The 24,640-nt window shown below is 35.0% G+C and overlaps 1 long non-coding RNA gene across 1 annotated transcript; it reads right to left on the minus strand.

Annotated features, from left to right (window-relative positions):
- On the minus strand, nucleotides 1–24,297 carry LOC134229491 (uncharacterized). Its single transcript, XR_009984184.1, has 7 exons — nucleotides 24,249–24,297; nucleotides 12,405–12,663; nucleotides 12,090–12,209; nucleotides 8,259–8,310; nucleotides 4,777–4,928; nucleotides 3,657–4,375; nucleotides 1–84 (listed from the first exon to the last, which is right to left on the minus strand). It is a non-coding gene; the product is annotated as an uncharacterized LOC134229491 (long non-coding RNA).
- Nucleotides 24,298–24,640: the final 343 nt, after the last annotated feature.

Genomic DNA, 24,640 nt, shown 5'->3' on the forward strand with positions numbered 1-24,640 from the left:
ATATCTGCTGAGATCGTTACTTTATAGTATCAACAGCCATATCGTGTTGTCTATTACACTGTCCGTAGTATGACAAACATGATCCTTATTAGTCCATGAGCCACTGGGGTGGTCGGTACCATTTTGGGTGAATAAACTTTTTAGTGATATTTGGTAAGGTATACCCCTAACTAGTAAGAAATTGTATGATAGCATCAAATCTGTTGTGGCTTCAATGCTAGAGCCACAGATATTGCCCTTTATTTACTCAAATTAGGTTTTTTAAGCTAAATATATTTGCAACCTGCAAAGTATTTGTCACACAGTTGCAAACCGTGATAGAAAGTTCCACCAGAATTACTCAGACATATGATGAACATATTAAAAGAGCATTAACTGAGTTACTAACCTTATTCTAACAAAAATTGCATATTTTTACCACTTTTATTCAACAATTACTTGTACTTCATAAATTTGTAAAACGAAAAAGATGAATACCAACACACATCTACTATGTTACTTATTCGTCGGTCGATGACGACGATGACCACTGTCTCATCTTCGTGAAGGAGGGGTTGATCTGGACAGTGTGCTCAGAGGTGACTGGTCAGGCATATCCTCGCACAGATGAAGGGGCTTTTCGACTAGAGCCATACCTCCTTCTTTGTAAATCTCAGCTGGGATGGAGTATCCACCACGTGTTTTGCCAGTTGACAGAAAATTAATTGCTTTTTTGATCTCATCCAGCTTGGGAACAGCGTCCAGTGACTGGTTGATGGAAACCTGAGGAGTCAGTTGATGGCTTCGTCGTTGATGGTAGAAGGGGGGGGGGGGGTCAGAAGGCCATTGAAATGTTAGAGCCTGTAGAACCTGTAGAGTATCTTTTCCTTCTCTGTGAAAAGTGTTAACCAGTCATCACTGAGGAGAGGGGATGAGCCTGATGGAGTTGGCCCGAAGACTTACCCCAGTCCATAGTAAAAGTTATTCCTGTCAGGAGATTCTGCGTAACGATGGATCTCGTCAACCTTGGCATTCAGCCAGGAGTCTCAAATATCCCGAAGCTATTGTTATACTGGGCTGAGAACGTTCCTCAGAGCCTCTTTTTGCTGTGGAGGTGGGCTCACCTTTATGAGCCTTATACAAGTAAGCGCGATGTTTGTCCTCTAGAAGCTGCGTGATCTCAGCATGGTTTTCATCAATCCAGTGCTGGATGCTGTGGTCATCCAGTAGGGTGGATTTCAGGCCTATTTCTAGGGCGTCAGCAAACTACTGAGGTGGAAGGCAACCTTAGCTTGCCAACGTTGAGACGTTTTGAAGTCTCAATCCCCTGAGGACGTTTCCTGTGTTTGATCCGGAAGATGAAGTTGAAGTTAAAAGACGATGAGACCATGATCTGTCCAGCACTCCGGGCCGTACAAAGCCTTGGTGAACAAAGGAACTTTCTTTCTGTCTCTCTACCTGACAATGACGTAGTCAATAGATGCTAGTGCTTTGAGCGAGGGTGCATCAATGACGTCTTGTAACATATGGGAAGACAGAAAACAGTTAGTGATGAGAAGGCCATGTTCAGCGCAGGTCTGAAGAAGCAAAAGACCGTCACTGTTGTACTTTCCCACTCCGTGTTTCCCAATCACGCTCTTCCTCCGTGGTGGTTAACGTCCAAGTCTCGTATTAAAGTTACCACGAATAACGAGCTTGTCGGTGTTGGGGACGGTGTTGGTGACATTTTGGAAGCTCTCATAGAACTTGTTTTAGCCTCCTTTAGGTTAATGAGGGTAGAAACATATGCGCTGATAATAGCGGCGAACTTTAGTCGAGTGAGGGGGTTTCATCGTCACTCCTTTTGGTACGCCGACTAGCTTGCCAGCAAGCGTCGTCTTTATAGCAAATCCTTGTTTGGGATACCTTTTCTAATTGGCTCCTCTTTGCCATACTTGGTGCAGTGCGTTCCTAGAGAGTTGCTCAGTCGAACAGGCCTAGGTGGCTGCCGAACTCCAACGCTGCTCCGGTCGGTGAAGAGCAATCCTATGGCCTGTGCCGCCTGTGTGCAGGTCCGCGACTAGCGACGTCCAGTGAACCCGCACCTGTCATCTTCGTTCCTCACCTGTCGCCGCAGGGCTTTGGGGTGGATGATAGAAGGGATGGAAGATGAACAATGACTTGCGTGATGAGTTTCATGAAAGTGAAGAAGGGTTGCGCGTCGCCAACCTCACTTTCTCGCCCGCAACCATCTAGATCCAGTGGCAAGACAAATATCAGGACGTCTGGAAATGAAGAAAAATGCAGTGGATTACCTAGACGTGATATATGTTACTTGTCTTGCTCCAAGCATCCCACGGTGCTTGCTCCGCAGAGTCCCCCGATGCACAGTCTTTACATTCGTAATAGGTAGGCAAACCCTTAATCAACGGGGGGTTTGAGGCCCTTCATAGCTTTGTGTAGAGAGTGTAGAGAGAGTCTCCTAGAGGAAACTACCTTAAGAGGGTACGGTTTCCTTCTACCCGGACTAGTGGAGGGAAGGGGCGTCAGGCCATTGCAGATCGTGAGATACTGCCCACAAAGACCATATTTATTGAAACAAATAACCGTGCACATATGTTGCTTAATTTTGATGTCAAAAATCTTTAACAAATTGCACGTTTAACTTAGAAGAAGAACGTACAAGTGTCCATTATCACCATGGTTTAGCTCGAGTTTCAATAAATAAAACATTTTACATAAAGGCTCTACTTGAGACCTGACAAATTCACAATATCTTTGTTAAGGTCAGACGACACGTTCCTCAAAAATATATAATTTTTTCTTACGAACTTGTCATTGAAGTATAGGTACTTAAACAAATTTCCTCACAAAAATTTAGGGTACCTTACCATGCATTTGGACAAGATACCATTGGGTCTTATTTCTTATATGACCCTTATTGGTAATATTCTAAATGGGTTTTAACTTAAATATTTGTGTACTTATTTTCAAAAACATTTTGAAAACAATTTAGAAATCAGAAGAAATGTTTAATATGAATAATTTTTGATACAATACAAAGAGATACAAATAATATATTTGAGGATCGTGTCGTCTGACCTTAAGTAAAGAATATACACACAGGGTAAATCAAGGGAATTTTTCTTCAATTTTCATTTTAGGATAAGGATAAAGATTAACTATGAAATCATTTTATATATATTTGTTACTGAAATATTATTTTAAAATGCTAATACGTGATAAAATGTTTTTAAGTAAGTGACCGTGCAATATGTTTTTGATGCGTGTAATTAATTTCAGCTGATTAAAATTTCAAAATCGGACTTTTATGATCAAGGGTAGAATTATATTCCTATAGAATCTAGATGGCTCATTACAGAGCCAATATTGAATGATAATTGAAAAGGGTAAAGGCTTGGTCTGCATTCAAAAGAATTTTCAAGAAAATATCATTCAAAATAAGATAGAAATTGCATATTGAAAAACCAACCTTTTTCTTTCAAAGACACAGCTGAGAGAACAAACGAGTTTGGTTGGTGTATATAAACGGTTGATACATCATTAAAGCCACAATCAATTGAATGCTATCATACATTTTCTGAAGGTAGAGATGTATGTCCTTCAAAAAATAACTATGAAATTTATTCACCCAAGATGGTACCGATACCGAAAAATTCAAGGCCTGGCTCATGGACTATATAGCTTCGTGTTGAAATGTAGCTTAGTCACACTCGCTCTAAATTAAAACTGTATAATTTCCCAATTCTCGAACGGTCTGTGAAATCAGGGTAAACTCATAAATCCCTGAATATGCTAAAGAAACAGTCCCAGAGTTTATTGTCAAATTTTTGTCTTCATTTACTCTTACATATTTCGGGGCGTCCTTTCATCGTGAAAAAAGAAAAGCAAAGGTCAAATGAAGCATTATAAGAAATAATTAACGAAATTATAGAGTAAAAATTGGAAAAAATATGAAAACACATTGTATCATTTGTTAAGTAAGTTTCATTATCAAAAGTAAAAAAGTCTAACTTTCATATACTACTGGTCCATGTTTCTGTTTCTATTCAGATCTCTCCTCTTGTATATTTTCTTTGATACATGTAAAATGGTCTAATAACTTTTCTTTACTTGTATTTAAAGATAAAATGACAGTTTTTTTTCATGGAAATTCTGTATCTTTCATAACGTCTTGTTGTTAGGCGAATATTTATTGTCCCCAATCCGAAAAAAAGAGCAATCGTTTCAGCAGTTATATATATTTGCCTGTTTTGAAAAAAATAAGACCAGTCGTTCGGCATTCGAAAAAAAGGAACATAAAAAATGTAGTTTTAATGAAGCGAAATGGAGTCAATCTCTTGAAGCATTACATCCCCCGTGCCATCTTTTACATCCTCTTGTTCTTGTCTTCTCTCTAAATTTTAATATAAAAACAAAATTATTTACTCTAAAAATATAACAACTTCAAACAAAACACTAGTAAAAAAACTATTCAAAACCAAAGAGCAAATGTACTGTAAATGAAAGGGAATTAGCATGCACGTAATAAAAAAATTGGCAGGATATGCATATGCATTGGCATAAACTCATCGCTGAAGAGCCCAGAGTATCCAGTTACACATGGCGTTTAATCGATCAATAATTCTATTTCATAATTAAAGTTAAACCGTTTTTTGCACATCGAGAGGAATACTTCATGCTATGTTCTAAATTAAACCCTTATTGACAATTACTTTTTATTATGTTTATAGACGTAGTTTGAAGAAATAAAGAGACAGTAGGGTTGGAAAGACAGAAAGAAAATTTATTTCTTACTGGTTTTCTTGCTCTTTCTGTATTTGTATATGAGGCAGATTACTGAAATAATAGCCTAGAGAATAAATATTGACACTGAGGTGAGTATTATTGCCCATAAAGGAAAGTGGTCGATTTCTTCTTCCAATCCTCTAGATCTGCAATTGTCATTTCTGAAATATGAAAATTACATTATTTTGTATAAATACATGAATATACATTAGAAAACTTCCACTCCATAGGTTTGAAAAAATTCTAATGTATATTTTGCTAAAAAGCATTTTCCCCTTTCCAAGAATAATTCATGTTAAAAATTATTTAAATTTTAAATGTGGGATTTATATATGTAGGACTCCAAAGTGCAATGGGACTCCGAAGTCCAATGGTCAGGCCAAAGTACGATGGTCTGCGCCAATCCCCGATTGTCTGACACGCCAAAATCCGATGGTGCGGAGAAATAATCTACGTTTATGACGTCATAGTTCTAACGCGCCAAACTACAAAGCCGCGCCATGCCAAGGTTTTTAATAAGTATTAACATTTATCATTATGCAAAAATTAATCCTTATCTCTCGGATAGGTGCAAAACTAAACCTTATCGGTAGAAAAGTAAGTAGGTCTAACAGCTACATAGATATCTAGATATCTTTGGTAGGTGCGATACTAACCCTAAAATCTTGACTAGTGTGTGAGGACTAACTAAAAGGATTGACACTATACAGTTGGTTGGTGTGCGAGGATTAATCCAAATATCTCTGAAACATGAAAGCAATACACAAAATGAATAACTGCGTATGCAAGGATAAATTCGGAAATGATGGCATTTGAATGCGTCAAGGATTATTAGGTTTATACAGGTTATTGTGACGTCATAAACGTCCATACGTCGATTGTTTCTCCGAAGCATCGGACTTTGGCGTGTCAGACCATCGCACTTTAGCCGAACGTGTCTCATAGGAAACGTGCCATCGGACTTTGGCGTCCGTGATGACATCAAACCTTCGGGGTTTGGTTAGACCATCGGGCTTTGGCATCACCATCGCACATATATCCCCGACTATATTTGTATCGCAGGTTCCATTGTATCGCGGTATATTCCAAAAAATCAGATCTAGTACATAGTTCATATTTTTGTGGATAAAACTATCTGTCTGTCGTCTGAATGTAAGTTTTTGTAATGATTAAAAAAAATGGAACATGCATTGGAAGAGATTTTTTTTTAACATAAAACGTAATTTTTCAGATTTCTATTCCCGTTTTTATTATATTTAGACCACTGAATTTACAGTCTAGTTAAATTCATAATAAAGTTCATTTTTTGATAATCTTTTGTTTGTATAATTGTTTATTTTTATGTAGAATTACATCGTAAAATCAATAATAAGAATTGAAGTCCTTGTCAACCACAAGTTTCCATGTTTTCCAATATCGCGATACTATGAGACTCTTCAATTAAGGGTTAAAGGAGACTTTTTGTTTAAAAAAATAGACTATAAATTAAACAATGCAAGCTTCGAGTAATTTGACACTAAACAGTTAGGTCATTTTTTGGTTTATGAATATCATTTGATGAGAGTAAAAAAAAAAGGAATGACACTTATGAAGCACAAGTTGTAAGTACTGCGATATAATGAGACGCTACTATAAAATCTCATTTCATGTTTGATTTCTAACAAATAGCATTAAACATTGGATAATAAATGTGATCGCAATTACGTGGATTGAACTGTCTTTAACAAATGTGATTGATGGCTCTCAATTACTTTGAAGGGTAAAAAAGAACAAAGTACATGTAAATACCGTAATTCTTTTTGAAGACGCAATCTCATTATTAGTTTTATAATTAAAAGCAGATTTTTTTTGACATTTTGCAAACATTTTTTTCTTCATTGTTAAGATCATAAAAATTCATGAACAAAGAACAAGGTTCACTTTTGCCTCTTTTGCCCCTGTGAATTTTTGGATAACTGAAACTGCTTATATTATTAGTTTTAGTTAACAATGCATTGAATTACACTTAGATCTTTGGTGATTGCGAATCTCTCAAAAATGACGTAATTCCCAAGATAGTCAATGCATTATGATGCCACGAAATGCGTCAATTTTCTCATATTTTGAAAAAAAAGTGAATATTTAAAGCTATTTTTCGATATTTAATATGGAGCGCACATCTGATCTAAAATATGCAACTTGTAAATGATAGAACTGTTTCTAAGAATTAAAATACATGTTTTATTTTTTAGATCAGATAGTGTGCTCATATTATTTTTCTTCACTGTAAGTACTCAAAAATACCTTCGGCCTTTATATTCAATAACACTGCAATTTCGTAAAGCCAGTTTTTCAAGACCTGGACGTTTAAGAGAAAATGTTTACATGTAATAGGAAATGAAAGTACTAACTGTCTTTATTTAATTTTAATGTTTCAAAATGGAACATAAGTGTCAATCAATCAATTGGAATATCTAAATGGGCCATTTTATGCATAAAGTGAACCGAGCTCTTTGACCCTAGGCTTATAATCTTTGTTCCCTTACGCAGTAAATGCCTCTTCTATTTATAGTGAAATTATTTGTCCTGGGGTTTTTATGAAATCTACATACTAGTATACTATTTTTTTTTCTATGTGACTATTCGTAAAGACATGAAACTAACTGTATTTGATTCTTTGACTGTAGAGCTTTAGGAATGAAGGGTTTAAGAGCAAGGTCATTCTAATCACAAAAATAAGCATTTTAAAATTCCTTTTGCCTATAAACATATTATATTATGTTTTGTTGCATTTTGGAGACGTCCTTTTATGTCAAAGATTTTAATCCTGTCCCCTGACGTTAACCTCTTCTGAAGTTATTGCCCCTTGTTCGAAAACATTGTTATCACTACTCCTCCGAAGCCGTACACTGTAGTGACACAAACTTTGTTAAATGTTTTAGGGTCCTTAGATATATCTTCAATGTATTCATTATACGAGTTTGTGTTGTTTAACGACCATACGCTTAATATTAACTTTGAGACAGTGATTTGTAGAAACATGGGATGAAATGCAATGTGACCCTTAATCTTCAAAACTTGATCAAGGTGAAATGTCAATGTCAATTTACTTTTAATTTAAATTTTTATTTTATATCTTTAAGACAATTTCTGGTTCCTTTTTGACACAAATTAAGGTGCAGAGTAAGCAATTTAAAAATATTAAAGATTAAAGAAAGCAAAAGCACTACGGTACTTATTGATCAAAGAAAAAAAAATGTCAACTAGATATATCTGTTTTGAGCAATTGTGCATATTTTTCAAAGCTCCTTAGGAATTTGACAGTGATATTAGGAAGCAAAAAGATTTGAAAGATATGTTATTCATATATATTATGATAATAAAAATATTCAGCCTCAGTTTTCATATTTGGTCAACTTTATAGAAGTAATGAATAGCACATTTCAAGATGTTTCCACTGGATTGCAAGAAGAAATGCTAAATAAGCAGAGGCTTAAAAAAAATCTTACAACCTCTGCGTATGTAATCTCGAAGAATTTGGCAGTATTTCGAAGCACTTCGTATCTTTCAATAAAATAAATAATATTCGTTGGTTTTATTAAAACAATCTATTATAATTGGATTTTTAAAATAAATCTAAAAAATAGATAAAAAGGTATTAGTATACTTGCAGACCAATTGTACGAAACAAAAGAAAATAAAATAATTAATTTTAGTTTCATTTTGTATAGTGCATTAGGCTATATGGGTCACATGCAGTATCGCATGCTTAAAAATATGAAAGGCTGGGCAAGATCAATTATACCCCCTCCCCCACCCATCCTGATCAGTGTCCTATGTCTTAGGTTTTAAGATTCAAATCTTGAACTTTTATTTTTTTCTTTTAGAGATCACATGACGAATATTGTAAAATGCAAATTCTAAAAATATCATAAACATAATCATCTGCTGTGGTCACTCATGCCTACTTTAATTTTTCTTTATCATAATCATTCAAACTATTAAATTGTATTTAAAACAGGTATTTAAGTCATGGCATTAAAAAAAAGCAATCGTAACTAATTTTGTCCATCAAGCAATTAAGAAATGGGGGAAAACAAGGAACTGTATTGCATTTTGAGACAGCTATCCTCATTATTCAGAGTCAGAGTGAAACGAATTGTAATTAAATGCATGTTAATAGATGGTTTTGGCAATTCCGAGGAGGGTGATGGATCATGGAATGGTTAGCAGAGTACAGGAATACCAAAAGTGAGAAGTCGCACATAAACATTTAACTGAAGTCTGATGTTGTCAAAGACATGCATATACAGTCCCTGAAACGTTCTACTTTCCCATTTTTCCGTTCGCTCACCATTCGTTCACCGTTCGTTCAGCGTGCGTTCACCGTTCGCTCTTCGTTCACAGTATTGCGTTCACCGTTCACCGTGCGCTCGCGTTCACCGTTCACCGCTCGCTCTTCGTTCCTTTTACTTTGCGTTCTCCTTGCGTTCACCGTTCACTTATCATACAGTCTTCATTGTCATTCGCAACTCCGAAGTGAAAGGACTTATATTTTTGATGGTAAGAATTAACCAGTTTTTTTAATTAAATAACTCAGCTATCGTTTTTGAAGAATAATTATTTCATTGCAAAAATTATTGATGATATTTATATTTCTATATAATTATAACTCAGCTGTTACTTTATTCATGAAATTTCCCTGGAAAATAATTAATACATTAGGTACATACATGTATGTAGAACGATGCTAAAATATTAAATTAAAAAAAGGGCAATGTGCAAATGTTTCACACACGGCATCAATTTGATGTAATTTTAAAGAGGACAAATTATTAATGGATGTATAATAATTAATCCAAGTCTTTTACAGATCAAGAATACATAAAAAAAAATTATTTCTACAGTAACACGCATTTACACTATATGTAGCTTTGAGAAATATGAACAGTACTGCATATATTCAGTTAATTAAATATCTTTAGAGATAATTAAATTGATGGTGTGGTTTTAAATTTTAGAAAAGACCATGCAACTGTCTTAAACAGTCTATTATTAGAGAAGGGAAATTCTCTCCTTCACCGTACCTAAACATATTTCTAAAAATAAGTTTTTTGCTATTCAGTATAATTAAGACCCCCCCCCCCCCCCCCCCGTGCCTTTTTTTCCGAAATAAAATTCTTACTGAGTTTTTACAGTATATTTTAGTTTTATTCAATTTTTATTGTATCACAAGAAAATCAGTCTTAAAACCAACGTCAAACAGTCATTAAACAATAGTATTTTAGTATAAAATTTGTGCAGACAGAAGTATTCTAAATTGTCAGGGAATACCGGTATGTTTTACATTCAATTTAAAACTTAATCCTTCCAAGTATACATTCGAATTATTTTTTTTTCTACAGGAATGCAAAAATCAGATCTAGACATGATAGGGAAAAGAATTAAAATTTCTTGGAAAACTAAGTGACTCTTTGCCTTCGGCATGTTCGGTTAAACGCGATTTCCACATCTCCACTGTGTCGAATTATTTTGATTGACAGCACAAGCACGCTACTACAAATGTAGCACGGACTTCCTGTGAACCGTGTGAACTTGATGAAGGAAAATAAAAGCCGATGATTACTGTCAAATGGATTTGTTAATCTAAAAAATTCGATTACTTTTACTGTTAGGAATATTTAGGAAAAATAATAAGAATTTTTATTTGATACAACAGATATCTGAGAATCCAGAGGATTATCTCTCTCTACTCTCTCTCTCTCTCTCTCTCTCTCTCGTACATTTCTCTGTTCAATAAAAATTATGACAACACATTACTTATTTAGTTTTGAAAATTTAATCTACGCATGCATTACAAATAATTTGAATGCCTCTTTCCAACATCTTGACCGAGTATAATCACGGCCGGAAAATGTCTACAGATACATGAAGAAGTTAGCTAAAATAATCGTCATAAAAGAATAAAAAAGGCACATAAATATAGAATATTTTGCAGTAGAATTAAAATAAAACGAGAATTTTTATGCAGTACGATTACATTCAATGTCAACAGATAATTGTAAATTTAAAAAAAATCCAATATTTTACTCAGAATCGCTGTGGCACAAACGGAAATACATGTACGGTTGTTTCAGCCCCGTACATTGTAATTAATTAATTCAATAAGTAGTAGTTCTATCTTCAGAAGTCCACATTATTTTTTTAGTGAAAAGAATAAGCATAATTATTTACTATATAAGTAGATTAATTTATTTTTTAACTACACGCGGTAACAAATACACGTTTGACGGCGATTAAAATCATGTTATTTAAATATCGATTTCAACATAGGTATGTGCAGAAAAATGTTTTTATTTATTTATTTATTGATTAATTTATTAATTAATTTATTTATTTATCTATTGTTTATCTCAGTAGTAGTTTCATCTTCTAAAGTCCACATTATTTTATTAGTTAAAAGAATTAGCATAATCATTCACTATATAAAATTAATTTATTTTTTAACTACACGCTGTAACAAATACACGTTTGACGGCGATTAAAATCATGTTTTTAAAATATCGATTTAAACATACGTATGTGCAGAATTTTATTTTTATTATTTATTTATTTCTCTTTTGTTAATCTATTGTTTATTAATAATTATTTATGACATTTGAATTATAGAATAACAGAATAATTTCAATGCAAGGAAAAGACCAAAGGCATTCCGAATAAATCGTTCATCTTGCGTTCACCGTTCGTTCATCGTTCACTTTGCGCTCGCGTTCGCGCTCCGTTCGCGTTCTGCGTTCACCGTTCACACATCGTTCACCAAGTTGTGTTCACCGTTCGCACATCGTTCACTCACCGTTCGCTCTGCGTTCGTTCACCGTTCGTTCAGCGTTCGTTCACCGTTCAGGTGGGAAAGTAGAACGTTTCAGGGACTGTATCTGTTTTGTAAAGATTTTTTTATTGCACTGTTAACGAATTTCGGCAATGGGTTTAGATGCAGCGACTACCAAAATTAAACTTTGTATATAATACAATATTTTGAAAATATAAATTATGTTGATTTGAATTGTAAGTCCGATTCGAAATAAATAAATCTTTGAAAAAATGGATGTATTTAGTGTTTGAATAAGTGAACTTATCGAAGTTGTTGAATTACCTTTTGAGAAAACCTCGTGCAATATATACACAAACATATGCTTTGCAAAACAAATGTGATAAATATACTCAATGCCCGTAATGGAAACGTCTCGTATTGGTTTATTTTGTAAAAAAAACTTAATATTTCACTTATCTAAAAAATTTTATCCAGTACTTTGAAATGACTATGGGAAGTACATGTAACTTACATTTATACGATTCCTTGGAATTGTAAGGGGAGGGACACGGGTCTTTGGATTGTGTACAGGTAACTTTATCAGTTTCCCTGATGCTGTAGAATACTTCATTAAATGTTGCACATCTTCCAGCTATAAATAAAAAACGAGGAATATGCAAATCTATCACTAAAAATAATATACACGTAACAAAAAATATACATTCTTACAGGTACGTAAATATAATTAAAGAAAGAAATTAATGTGTAAATTGATTAAACTTTCACTGTGTTGAATACCATACTTTTGTGTTATACATTTATGTTATCATTAATCAATTTTACTAACATTGGATTATCCTTGAAAAAGCACACACTTCAACTAATCCTGTTAAATTGTAATTCAATACACAGTGATATTTCAGTGTTCTGCAACTCGAGGACTCATACAGGCTACAATCTTTCCGTTTTGCAGCTTCTTCAAAGTCATCTTTATTTTTTGGACATTCAGATACAGAACAAATAGAGACCAAAGATTTCTGACATGCACCTTTGGGTAATTCGAAACAAGTTGCAGGAGTAATGAAGAGTGTCGATACTGCAAAGATCTAGGAAATAGAAAGAAAACGATTGAGCAACTATTAAGTGAATGCTATTAAATATCATAAAATGGTTTCATAGTTCAGCATTACACTTCTGATTTTGTCTCCAAGCATTTTACATTGATATCTATAAGCAAATAGTTACACGCACTTAACTGACCTTATTTATATAGAGGAAAATAAAACAAATATGATTTTATACACGTTTATTTTAATATATTGGCGATTGTTGGTCGTGGCATATTTTAAAGCAGCAAGGGGTTCCAAGCAGGGCGACCCCAAATAATTACAACAATCAACAACAGCAATCAACAACAGCAATCAACATGATAGCAAAATATTACATGTACATGTACTTATAATAAGCATAACAATGGCCGTTCCGGGTATACCGCAAACGGTAATTAACCTTACAATTAAATTTTATGTGCATGTATTTTAAATGAACTTTACAAGTTTACATGTATGTAGTTATCGTTCCGGGTTATCAAACCGCGAACGTTACTAAAGATATTTTAGCAAGCAAAGCACTGTCTATGAAATTTGTTGGAAGCAGTACACATTTTGCACAGCAACTGAGCTTGTTTCAATCAAGCAAAGCAGACCAATTCATGAACTTGTTGAAAGTAGCACACATTTTCACAGTAAATGAGTTTGTTTTCAGCAGCAGCAGCACAATGAATTATAGCATCAGTTGAATGGCTCGGGGCAAACTGAATCTTGAGACGAAAAGGGGTAAAACAATTGTAATACACAGGAATGTTATCAAGGACTCTTCAAGGGAGGCTAAACACGCAATCAACATTACAGCCTACAAGGTCAGGCCCATGGAATGCCACGACGAAGATCTTCCAAGTGAATTCAATCTTCAAGTCAATCCTGAAATGATAGAGAAAACCCCAACAGCAGACAAAGACTTCTTAAATTATTTAATATCAAGATGTATACTCTCTCATAACTCTAAAATATGGGATGGGATGGGTTGGGATTTAAGAAACAATCGTGATTGAAAGCATATTTTTATTGAAAATTTTGTCTGCTAAAATTCGTATACCTTTCGTTTTCAGGATCCAGCCATAGAGGGGGAATTTGAGATATCCCGAACCCGATCTAATTTATAGCTAGCCCAACTCAAATAGCAGCAACACAGTTTTCCTCTTAAAATAAAGGCATCTATTCTTTAATTAATAGATGTTATTATTCACGCCTTACAACCTTTTGAAAAAAATATATACCATATTTATTACAGGTAACTCTCCATACCTCTAAGCCCGCAGGACCGAGAAAAAAAACTTCGAGTGATCAAGAGTTCGAGTTTTCAAGATACCGGATTTTTCCTGGTTTGTTTGACAGGTTTTAAATTTAGTCATACCAGATCTTATGATTTTCATGCAGTTCTTACCTTTTACGCGTGGTTTTTACAAAACAACGATATGTTTTCGTATTTTAAGAGAATATTTATTAAACTGAGTAAAGCAAAAAATATACATCGTCAGTTCGTGTTTTTAATTTTTTTTTTTATCATACGAGTTTCATTCTACTCATTTGTTATATGAAAACGGCATAAACCAGCGTCGCGTAGCATTGAGACTTTTCCAAACATGTGCATTGGACGAAATTCTGTATGTTTTTGTCAAAAACAATCGTCATATTGACAGCGATGCTGTTTCTTAATTTTCATATTTCGTTAAAATTTGAAACTGATTCGAAATAAAAAATTAAGTCATTAATTGTTTCGTCTCGTAATCTGCAATTACAATTTCTCAGCGACACTACGTTTCTGAATTATCGTAATACAGACGAAATTATTTTGATAGGATATAGGCACAATAAGATTAATTATAAATCAATTATCACCTTGCAGAATAAGTGTCACCTGAATAAACATCCCGTTTCACGAGACCCGTTTCACGTCTTCTGCCTGCGGTCATTAAATGTCCAGGTAAATTAAAAGTTGCTAATTATGTAACTTTGTATACATATAGTCACTTTGAGGTATCAAGGGTGAATTTCAATAGAATATGCACAGCGGGGCAGCAATTTTAATTCGGGAGATCAAGGGTTTCAAGAGATCAAGAGTTCGAGAAATAGAGAGTAAATTTGCTTAGTTATATAGGGGAAAAATCGGGACCGGAGACTCACTTCGAGCGTTCAAGAACTTCGAGAGATCGAGGTTCGAGCCATCAAGAGTTACCCGTATATTAAATCAGGAAGTATGAAATTTTTTTTTTTATTTTTATTTCTTTGGTTGACTGGCCGGCAGGGAATGCCTACTTCTCTATGACACCTGGCTTTGGGGCCAAAAAACTGAGATGAGCTCCCTCTTTTTCTCACTCTCAGTTTTCCACTATTAATTTTCAATTTAAGTGTGCGAATGAGATCAAAACGAGCTCGTTTCAGTTTTATGGCCTCAGAGCCTGATCCCATCTCTGATATCTTAAAGGTTCGTGTTTAACTCTGCTCCTGTTTTATATAGTTTCATAGACTTTTGAACTGGAATACTGTTCGTTTTCTACATATGTTTTATTGATATAAGGAAACAATAAAATCAAGATGGAGGCAATCTGATCATAACATTCAATTATATTGGTGGTACTTGTAAATTTTCCACGCGTAAAACGAGGGCTCTCAAATTGCATATTACTTTCAGTGACCGGTCTTTTTTTAAATTAAGGTCAGACGACACGTTCCTCAAATATATGTTTTGTATCTCTTGGTATTATATAAAAAATTATTCATATTAGCCATTCTCTTCTGATTTCTACATTGCTTTTAAATTTTTTTTTAAATATAAGTACACAAAAATTTGAGCTATAGACCATTTAGAAGATTACCCATAAGGGTTATATAAGAAATATGACTCAATGGTATCTTGGCCAAATGCCTGGTAAGGTACCCTAATTTTTAGTGAGGAATCTTGTTTTAGTTACCATACTTCAATGACAATTTCTTAGAAAAAATTATATATTTTTGAGGAACGTGTCGTCTGACCTTAAATATTATTTTTGACACCGTGATTGACGTTTTAGAATGTCATAACTTATGAATTAGAAGATATAGAGTTTTCATATTTTGGATGGGTCCTTCCTATGAAAAATATTTTTTGAGCAGCCTATGATTTTTAAAGCGCTTATATTGGCTTCATCTTTTAAGTAAATTTCAACGCATTCAGTAATATTTTCTTCTTGAATGACAAAGGGCGTTTATATTTGAAGCATAACGTCATAAATAATGACCTTCTATCCACTAAAGCGTCGCTTCGGTTCCCTGCAACCATAATATTAGAATTTGAATGTTATACATGTATGTCGGTTTTGTACATCCATCTGTCGAAAATATCTCTTTTCGTTCAGAAAATATTACTTGATCTTCCTCTCACTCCATACAAACTGCGTCACTTTTGCCATTTTTTTGGTTCTTCTTTATATGTTCTACCAGAAATAACAATAATGTTGATGCTAAAGTGAAATTTGCAACCACCTTTTCAATTTGAAAATTCCCAGCGAGAGTTCATTGTTTTATTGAAGAAAAAACTGAATTAATGTTTTTCTCATATTTGGTGACGAAATGTAAGTGTTTATTGCAAGATGACAAACTCTTTCCGCCGATACATAGGTGAACACGAATTTCTATTTTTTACAAATTATAACTCTTTTAAAATTATATTAGGAGTTACAACCGCCTTTTAAATTTAAAAGCGCCAAATTCTTATATCTGGATGACCTACGTTATATCAAAACAAGAGGTTCATGAGCCTTAAAGGTCACCTGAGTAGATGTATATATCATGCAACAACTTCCCAGCAAATGAACTTGGTTCGTGTTTTAAACAAATAACCATGAAATTCATAATTTTGAAAGAGGCACGATTGTTTATCATAATTAAACACTTAGCATGATAACTTTGATTACTTAATACCCAGAGGTATATCAGAGATAGAGAAAATGCCTTTACAATTTATAATCAGCAGTTGTGCACCCATCCCCACAGACACCACTGACCCTGGAGCTAAATATTTAAAAAGAAATTATTTCATCATTGTAATACTTGGGTAATCCTTAGATACACATGAGGCACTCAAAACACACGTTGATTTGATGCTGACAGTTTATTCACTTCTTTTCATGATATCAATGCGCCCCTACAAAGCATGTGTAATAATGTCGGGAAATAAGAAAGTTATAAGGTCTAACATTGCACAATAAGAAATAGTTCCATTAAAATAGTAATAATAGTGTAAATGAATAATATGCAGTTTTACATTCCTCCTTTTCTCAGAAATGAAATTTGGTAATAAATGAAAGATTGAAATTGACAGCAAACAGGTTTTCTACAAATACAATTTAACACCACTAGAAAATCACACTTGCAATTGACTAGAATTACAAATTGAGAGAGATTGCAAAATTGACTAGAAAGTTGAAATCAATCTTTAAACCAAAACATAAACAAAATACAAGTTTATTTCACAAAGTCCTTCAAAGCTGCAGGTTTCCTTAAGATTCGACCCGATCGCGTGGTGTAAGGTTCTGCTCCGAATTTGGCTGGGATTACAGGTTTGTCTGATAACGGTTCTGTTTTCAGTTTCCCTTCCGGTGTCACATTCGGAGTCACATCTTACACAGATGTGCTTTTCAACTTTCGCTCGAGTATCTGTTCATTTCCTTCCGCGAGTTCTGGTTCCACAGTATCACGAGTTAGAGTGTTCAAAATTCGTTTGAAACATGATGAGGTACGAGTCATAAGTCTTTCCATTACTGGTTCCGGAGAGATGGACACCATGCTTCCCTTCTTTACCATAACGGTATACGGTTGTGGGTCAAAATTCGGGGCGAGCTTGTTGTTCCTTTGTTCATTCCTCATGAGGACGACATCACCGTAAGGAAGTTCATCAGGTGGGTTGATAAATTTTGCATTCATCTTCATCTTCTTTTTCGCAACTTCATCATTCTGTCTGGCACACTCGTCCACAGCATTTGATTTACGTGTCGGAACTTGAGGAAGTTTGGTCCTAGTAAGAACGGCACAAATCCAGTCGATGGGTGAGGCGTTTCCCTGTACTGGCAAAGGAATATGAATAGCTCTTGCTTTCAGTTCTTTCTTTCTATGTGTGCGGCACGAACAGCTTTCATCATTGGCTTGTTGAAAGATTCAGCCTTGGAATTATATTTCGGCTATCTTGGAGTGATGCCTCGATGATGGAAACCAATGTTCTCGGAAAACTCCTTTAAGGCATGAGAGTTAAATGGGCTTCCATTATCGGTTTTTATGACCTTTGGTATGCAAAACGTAGAGATCAATTTGTCCTATACAGGTATGGTTGCACTAGCGGAAGTTGACTTCATAATTTCAACAACAGGAAATCGTGAGTATTCGTCAATCACTACGAACAAATATACACCCGTGGGAAGTGGGCCACAAAAATCGGCGCTGGGGTTCTCCCAAGGGCCAGACGGCATGTCTGACATCTGTAGAGGTTCAAAGTGAATCTGCCTGTCTGTTACACTTTCACACGCTAGACAGTGTTTAATAGCATTCTCTACCGCAACGTCCAGGCCAGGAAAATAAGTCCTGGAACGCAAGAATGCCTTTGGACGACTTACGCCCTGATGTCCCTCGTGCGCAATGTTGACTGCACGTGCCCTGAGCAACTTTGGTAGAACAATACATCCATTCCGCAGAAGAACGTTATCCGAATGTACGACTTGTTCGTCACGGACATTACGTAAAGACTGGAGTTCCAGAATATCAATGTCGCTGTCGTCTATAGATTTGATCTCCTTCCATCTGCCTGTTCTGACCAACTCTATGGCCTTAGAAATGGTATTGTCTGCGATGGTGGCTATCTTTACTTCATCTAAACTCATTGATCGAAGGATTGCTTCCTGCGCAATGAAATGAAGGTATTTCTCGGCCATATCCTCCTCTCTAGATGTACTGTGGCTCTCCACAGGATGACGTAATATATTGTCTGTCGGGTTGTCCTTTCCTGGTTGGTAAGTAATTTCAGGCTTGTATGGTTGAAGTCTAAGTCCCCAATGTTCAATCCTTAGCGGAGGCTTAGGGCGCTTCCAAATGGCTAACAGAGGTTTGTGATCAGTAACGACACGAAAGTGTGGTGCTCCTCTCAAGTACATATCAAAATGCCCACAAGCCCATATGATCGCCAATGCTTCTCTCTCTGTCTGACTGTAGCGCGACTCTGGTCCACTCATGATCGGCTAGTGAAAGCAACTACGTTGTCCTCTTGTGTAAGAATAGCCCCTAGGCCAACAGGGCTGGCGTCAACCACAACTTCGATGGGTTTCTTTGGGTTGTAGTAAGCAATCACAATGTCACTAGATAACAAAGTTACAAGCTCGTCAAATGCACTCTCCTGTTCAGACGTCCATTTCCAGTCAGTATCGGAACGAGTAAGTCGGCGAAATGGTTAACTCACAGTAATATAGTCAGGACTGAACCTAGAACAGTGGGCAGTCATTCCCAAGAAACTCCTAAGTTCACTTACGTTTGACAGACGCTGTGTTTCTCGAATCGCTGTGACTTTCCCAGGATCAGGTGAGATACCAGCCTTACTAAATACTAGTTCCAAAGAAGTTGATTCGATCTGTCTTGAACTCGCACTTGGGACGATTCAACTTAAGTCCACTGTCGTGAAGCGCTCTGAAAGTTTCCGTCAAGGCGGCGTCGTGATCCTCCTGAGTTTTGCCGAATACCAGAATGTCGTCTGATATGTTCTTTGCTCCACGAACTCCCTGAATAATACTACGGATTGTCTCTTGAAAAATTTCAGATGCAGCTGACACTCCAAAGTTGAGGTGCTTGTATCTAAATATTCCAACATGTGTGTTGAATGTTGTGATCGAGCGACTAGCAGGTCCCAATTCCAATTGGTGATAGCCTTGTCGAAGTTGCAGTTTGGAAAACACGGCTGCTCCGTTTAAGTCGTGAATAAACTCATTTATGTTGGGCATGAGATGACACTCTCTGATTATGGCTTTATTTGCCTCGTGCATGTCGACACACACACGGATTTCCTCTGGATTCTTCTTAGGAACACAAACTATAGGAGAAATCCAAGGTGCAGGCTCATCCTTCACTCGCTCTATTATGTCGTCGTCCAAAAGTTTCTGAAGTTCAGCTTCTACTTTGGGTCTGAGATGAAATGGTGTTCGACGACTACGTTGAGCTACGGGTTTCACAGACTCGTCAATATGAATTCTCACAGTTCTGTCTTTGAGTTTTCCTATACCAATGAACAGACCAGGATATCTTTCAGTAATAGGGGACAGTTGGTGAACAACTTGAACAAGTCCAAACGACATACATGTTTGATACCCTAGGAGGGCTCCATATTTTTTTTTTTATTTTATTTAATGCCCATGAGCAGAGAAGAAGATTTTCGAAGAATTTATGCATTTTCACTACTGTATACAGGGTTATTTTCGTCCTTTTGAACTTGTGAACAATTTCGCCCAGTCATAGTTCTGTTTAAGAAATTTGAGGTGTAATTTGAATTCGTCCCGTTTTAAATTCGCCCAATCAAGGAGAGGGCGAAAGGGGCGAAAATTTCCCTGTATACAGTATATAATCTATATAGCCCAACCCTAACATTGGAACCATTGACCCTGGGGTCATGAGATTCACAATTTTGCCATATTTTGCTGAACTATGCACTTTGATAGGTTATTTAATGCCAAAGAGCAGAAAAGAAGAAATTCAAAGAAATAATTCATTTTCACTAAATAATCTATTAAGCCCCGCCCTAGCACTAGAACCCATGACCCTGGGCCATGATATTTACAATTTTGGAAGAGGCAGGCTTATTCAACATAACTATTAACTTGTTTCGTTTATTTAATATGCCCATGAGGAGAGAAGAGGAATTTAAAAGAATTTATGCATTTTCACAGTATAATCTAAACAGCCAAACCCTAACACTGGAACCCCTGACCCTGGGGCCATGAAATTCAGAATTTTGGAATAGGAAGCCTTATTCGACATAACTAAACACTTGGTTTGTTTATTTAATGCCCATGAGCAGAGAAGAAGATTTTCAAAGAATTTATGCATTTTCACTATATAATCTATATAGCCCCACCCTAACACTGGAACCCTTGACCCTGGTGTCATGAGATTCACAATTTTGCCATATTTAGCTGAACTATGCACTTTCATAGGAAATTAATGCCAAAGAGCAGAAAAGACGAAATTCAAAGAAATAATGCATTTTCACTATATAATCTACTTAGCCCCGCCCTAGCACTACAACCCCTGACCCTGGGTCCATGAATTTCATAATTTTAGTAGAGTGCTTGTTGTTTAATACAATCATACAAACAGTCTGAATGCTTGATGTCCAGGAGTAGAGAAAAAGATTTTTAAAGTCTGCACTAATTTTAGATTTTTAGGCCCCAATCCAAGGCCCCAGGGGGGTAGGGACCATGAAATTCACAATTTTTGTTCCCTTTACTCATAGATGCTATATGCCAAAAATTGGTTGAAATTTGTTCAGCGGTTTCAGAGACGAAGCTGAAAATGTTCAAATGTTAACACACGATAGACGACGGACGACGATGGACGAAAACGGATAGCAATAGGTCACCTGAGTTTACTCAGGTGACCTAACAAATGGAATCATTAATTGCCAACTGACAATCACGCTAAATTCTACTCGTATAACTATGGCAGGGGCATCGAGAAATGAAAAGAGAATGAAACAGTCTTGCATGTTTTAATTTTTATAAATTAAAGAAATGGTTCAATTTCACTTCATGCAGGATCTAGTGAATATTTATGAGAAGTAAATCACGTGGGAGCAACCTCATGAATAAACTGCACATCGTTTCTCCATATGATACGACCTAAACTGAAAAGACGTGTAACTACAGGTACATACATGTGTTCAATTATATTGTAGCTCGTTTGTTTAAATTTAAGCTTAACCTTTCTATCATTACTAGAAAATCTAAGAAGTTATTTACAAATGTATTTATGAAATGCTTTTTTTTAATCGAAATCTTCGCATTTTACTAAAAACCGATTTCCATCCAGAATTCGATCCGCGTGCTACTGGCTCTGTCGGAACGAAATGCTCTCTATAAACTCCAAACTTGAACGGTACAATGTCGACTTCCAAGATACGGAAGAAATAAATGCGAACTTTTTAAAAATAATTTCATTTAACTCCTTTTTAATTTCATAATTATTCATTATTTATCATTTATTTCATTTTAAACCAAATTTAACTGGAATTGCGCAATTAACAAACTTAATGATGTTCCATATGCATCCATATTACGGCCGACGCAATAGTCGTGCATGTCGTAGATTTGATTGATTCCTGTTGAATGCATTTTTACCATAATTTCTAAGTTAATTTGAATTCAATGTGCATATTGTTTATCGTTATTCAGTTACTTTTCTTTTTATAAAATGTTTTGTCAGATTTTGACATAAATTAGCGGTTTTACGTTTACGCAGAATCAAGAAGATTTATCAATGATATTACCCAAGCTGAACAGTTAATAATTAACGTATTAGAGACGCCGAGAGGGCTTGGAATTCCTCTACAAACACATTTCTACTGAGCAGTATGTAGTCAATACATGGGTGTTAAAGGTGTGAATTTCTGACGGCGTCGAGATACCCGGAGTCGTCCGTGCGTGACGAACAACCAGCTGGAAAACAATTAGGTTAAGGGTCTTCCACACCATGTTACCTGTGACGTATATAGAAAAAATACTTTTACTTCCGGTTTTATTGAGAATATACATGATCGAATTGTCCTACCACCGTTTGTAAACAACGAACACAAGGCATGATCACGAAGTGACCGATGAAAGGATGTGTGATATTTTTTTTTTATAAAAGAACAACAGACTGGATTATGTTAATAGGGATAATAATTCCTAGACAACAGGTACCGGTGGGTATGACGAGAAAGGCATAAATTATTTACACTTTCAGGCTAATCATCCGAGTCTGTTTTTGATAGTTGAACATGTTGAAATTTCGGCACACTATTTTGTACGTTCAATAATACAATATTTCATTGTGTGTTTATAAATATTGATCAAATATCGTGCGTTTCTAGTTTTCCTCTTTTATTTTTGTCCAGTTCAGTGGCCATTATATTACTTATTATAGTATGGTGAGAGGAAACTTGCCAAAGTTTTTGAGTCCCGAGCAACAGGAAAGATAACTCCAAAAAGAAACTTTGATACCAGAGATTTTGAAATTTTCTTTTTTCATCAGTGCATTTAATTTTAATTCAATTTTTTGATGTAATCTTATTCATTAATGTTTCTTCTCTACAAAAGGAGTCCTTATTGATTTTCTCGAGATGTATTTCAGAGAAAATGAGTTTTATGTACTTTTTATAATTAAAATAAATTTCTATAAAAAATGTGTTGATAGATAAAATTAAGTTTTTATGGTCATTCTGTGAGCTTAAAAATATACGAAAGGGTAAGACAAAATTTTTTGTGCTAGGTATGAAAACGCCTTGGAAAAAAATACTTGAAACTTGTGAAATATTTATTTTTAAAAATCAGTATAAATTACATTTTAATCCCTGGACAGTTTTTAAAGGTTGATATGCTTATTAAAAGTAATGCTCAATAATATGAGAACAGATGTCGACATAAACCAGGTAAATTTGGCCCTTGGTACTGTGAATATACGTCGAAATAAGTGGGGTTGTCGACATTACCAAGGTCGACATATCAGAGTTTTTACCAATCATTTATATAGTAAAAAGTGCCGGGACCGCGGACGGACTTCAAAATATCCAAGGTTCTCGACATATCCGATGTCGAGATACGGAAGTTTACTTGTATGTGCGATTCTACTGACGTCAAAAAGCATGCTGTAGTAATTTTTTATGTAGCTTGTTGGTTTCATACAGATTAAAATAAAAAATCACCTCATTTTGTGGTATATTTAAGAATTGTTGGTTTTTATATGATGCCATTGGTAAGTTTGCCCTACAAATTAGGCTCCACTTTTCATCGTGCTGCGAAATTAAGTATTCTAAATGTATGCATTTCTACTTTGGAAATCGTTTATGAAAAACCATATCTGTCCGAGTGTATAGAATATTTTTATTTAGGAAATAAGCATTTTTTTATTCAATATAAATTAATATAACAACACTTATTCGCTTACATGTATTTCCGTGCAATTTGATTTTGCTATAAAGTGATTAAAACTTAAATATGTAGTTTAAAAAAAATGTATACCTACAGCCACATTAAAAAGTTACTAGACATCTTACATGTATACTCCATTATAATATAATATTTCCAAAACTGAACAAGACAGAGGAGTTCTGTGATAAATTCTTTTCCGTCGTTTTCCTAAATAATCACGCATATTTGTGATCGTCAAGATGAAAATTTTGTAAAGAAGAAAAAGACGAAGCTTTAAAACACAAGACCCATTGACAATAAGTGGAACTGGATCAACATATTAAGTTCATTATGACATATAAATATAATACAGTATTGCATATAATATTGATAGTACACTACATGTATTTACATCTCTTAATGATATAAATTTTCTGTAACTTTATTGTTGTTATATACCTTAATGAAATACATCAAACCAGACACATACATCATTAGAGGTTTTTCTGCCAAAAGAAAAAGAGAAATTATATTCGCAAAAATATGATAAATAACGTATGTAGTAACATATACATATTTTGCATCTCTCTTTAAAATAAACATGTAAAAAACATTTTGTCCATATAACATTTTGAACAGGCCATAGGCAATTACCTGGTCTCGGCTCTCAGCTCAGTAATATGCTATAAAAAGTTTTTCTGTGCCGACCCAGGTTATAGCAAGATTTATATGTATAAAAATGTATGAAATGTATGAAGTACGCAAATAAAATTATGATAATTATTTTAATGTAAACAAGTACTGCTTATGGTACTTTCTCGATATAAATGCGGTACTACTCTTTTGCAGGG

Source organism: Saccostrea cucullata, unplaced genomic scaffold, assembly GCF_032062105.1.
Source record: "Saccostrea cucullata isolate Sc308-1 unplaced genomic scaffold, CSIRO_AGI_Scuc_v1 ctg8795, whole genome shotgun sequence".
Lineage (NCBI taxonomy): Eukaryota > Metazoa > Mollusca > Bivalvia > Ostreida > Ostreidae > Saccostrea > Saccostrea cuccullata.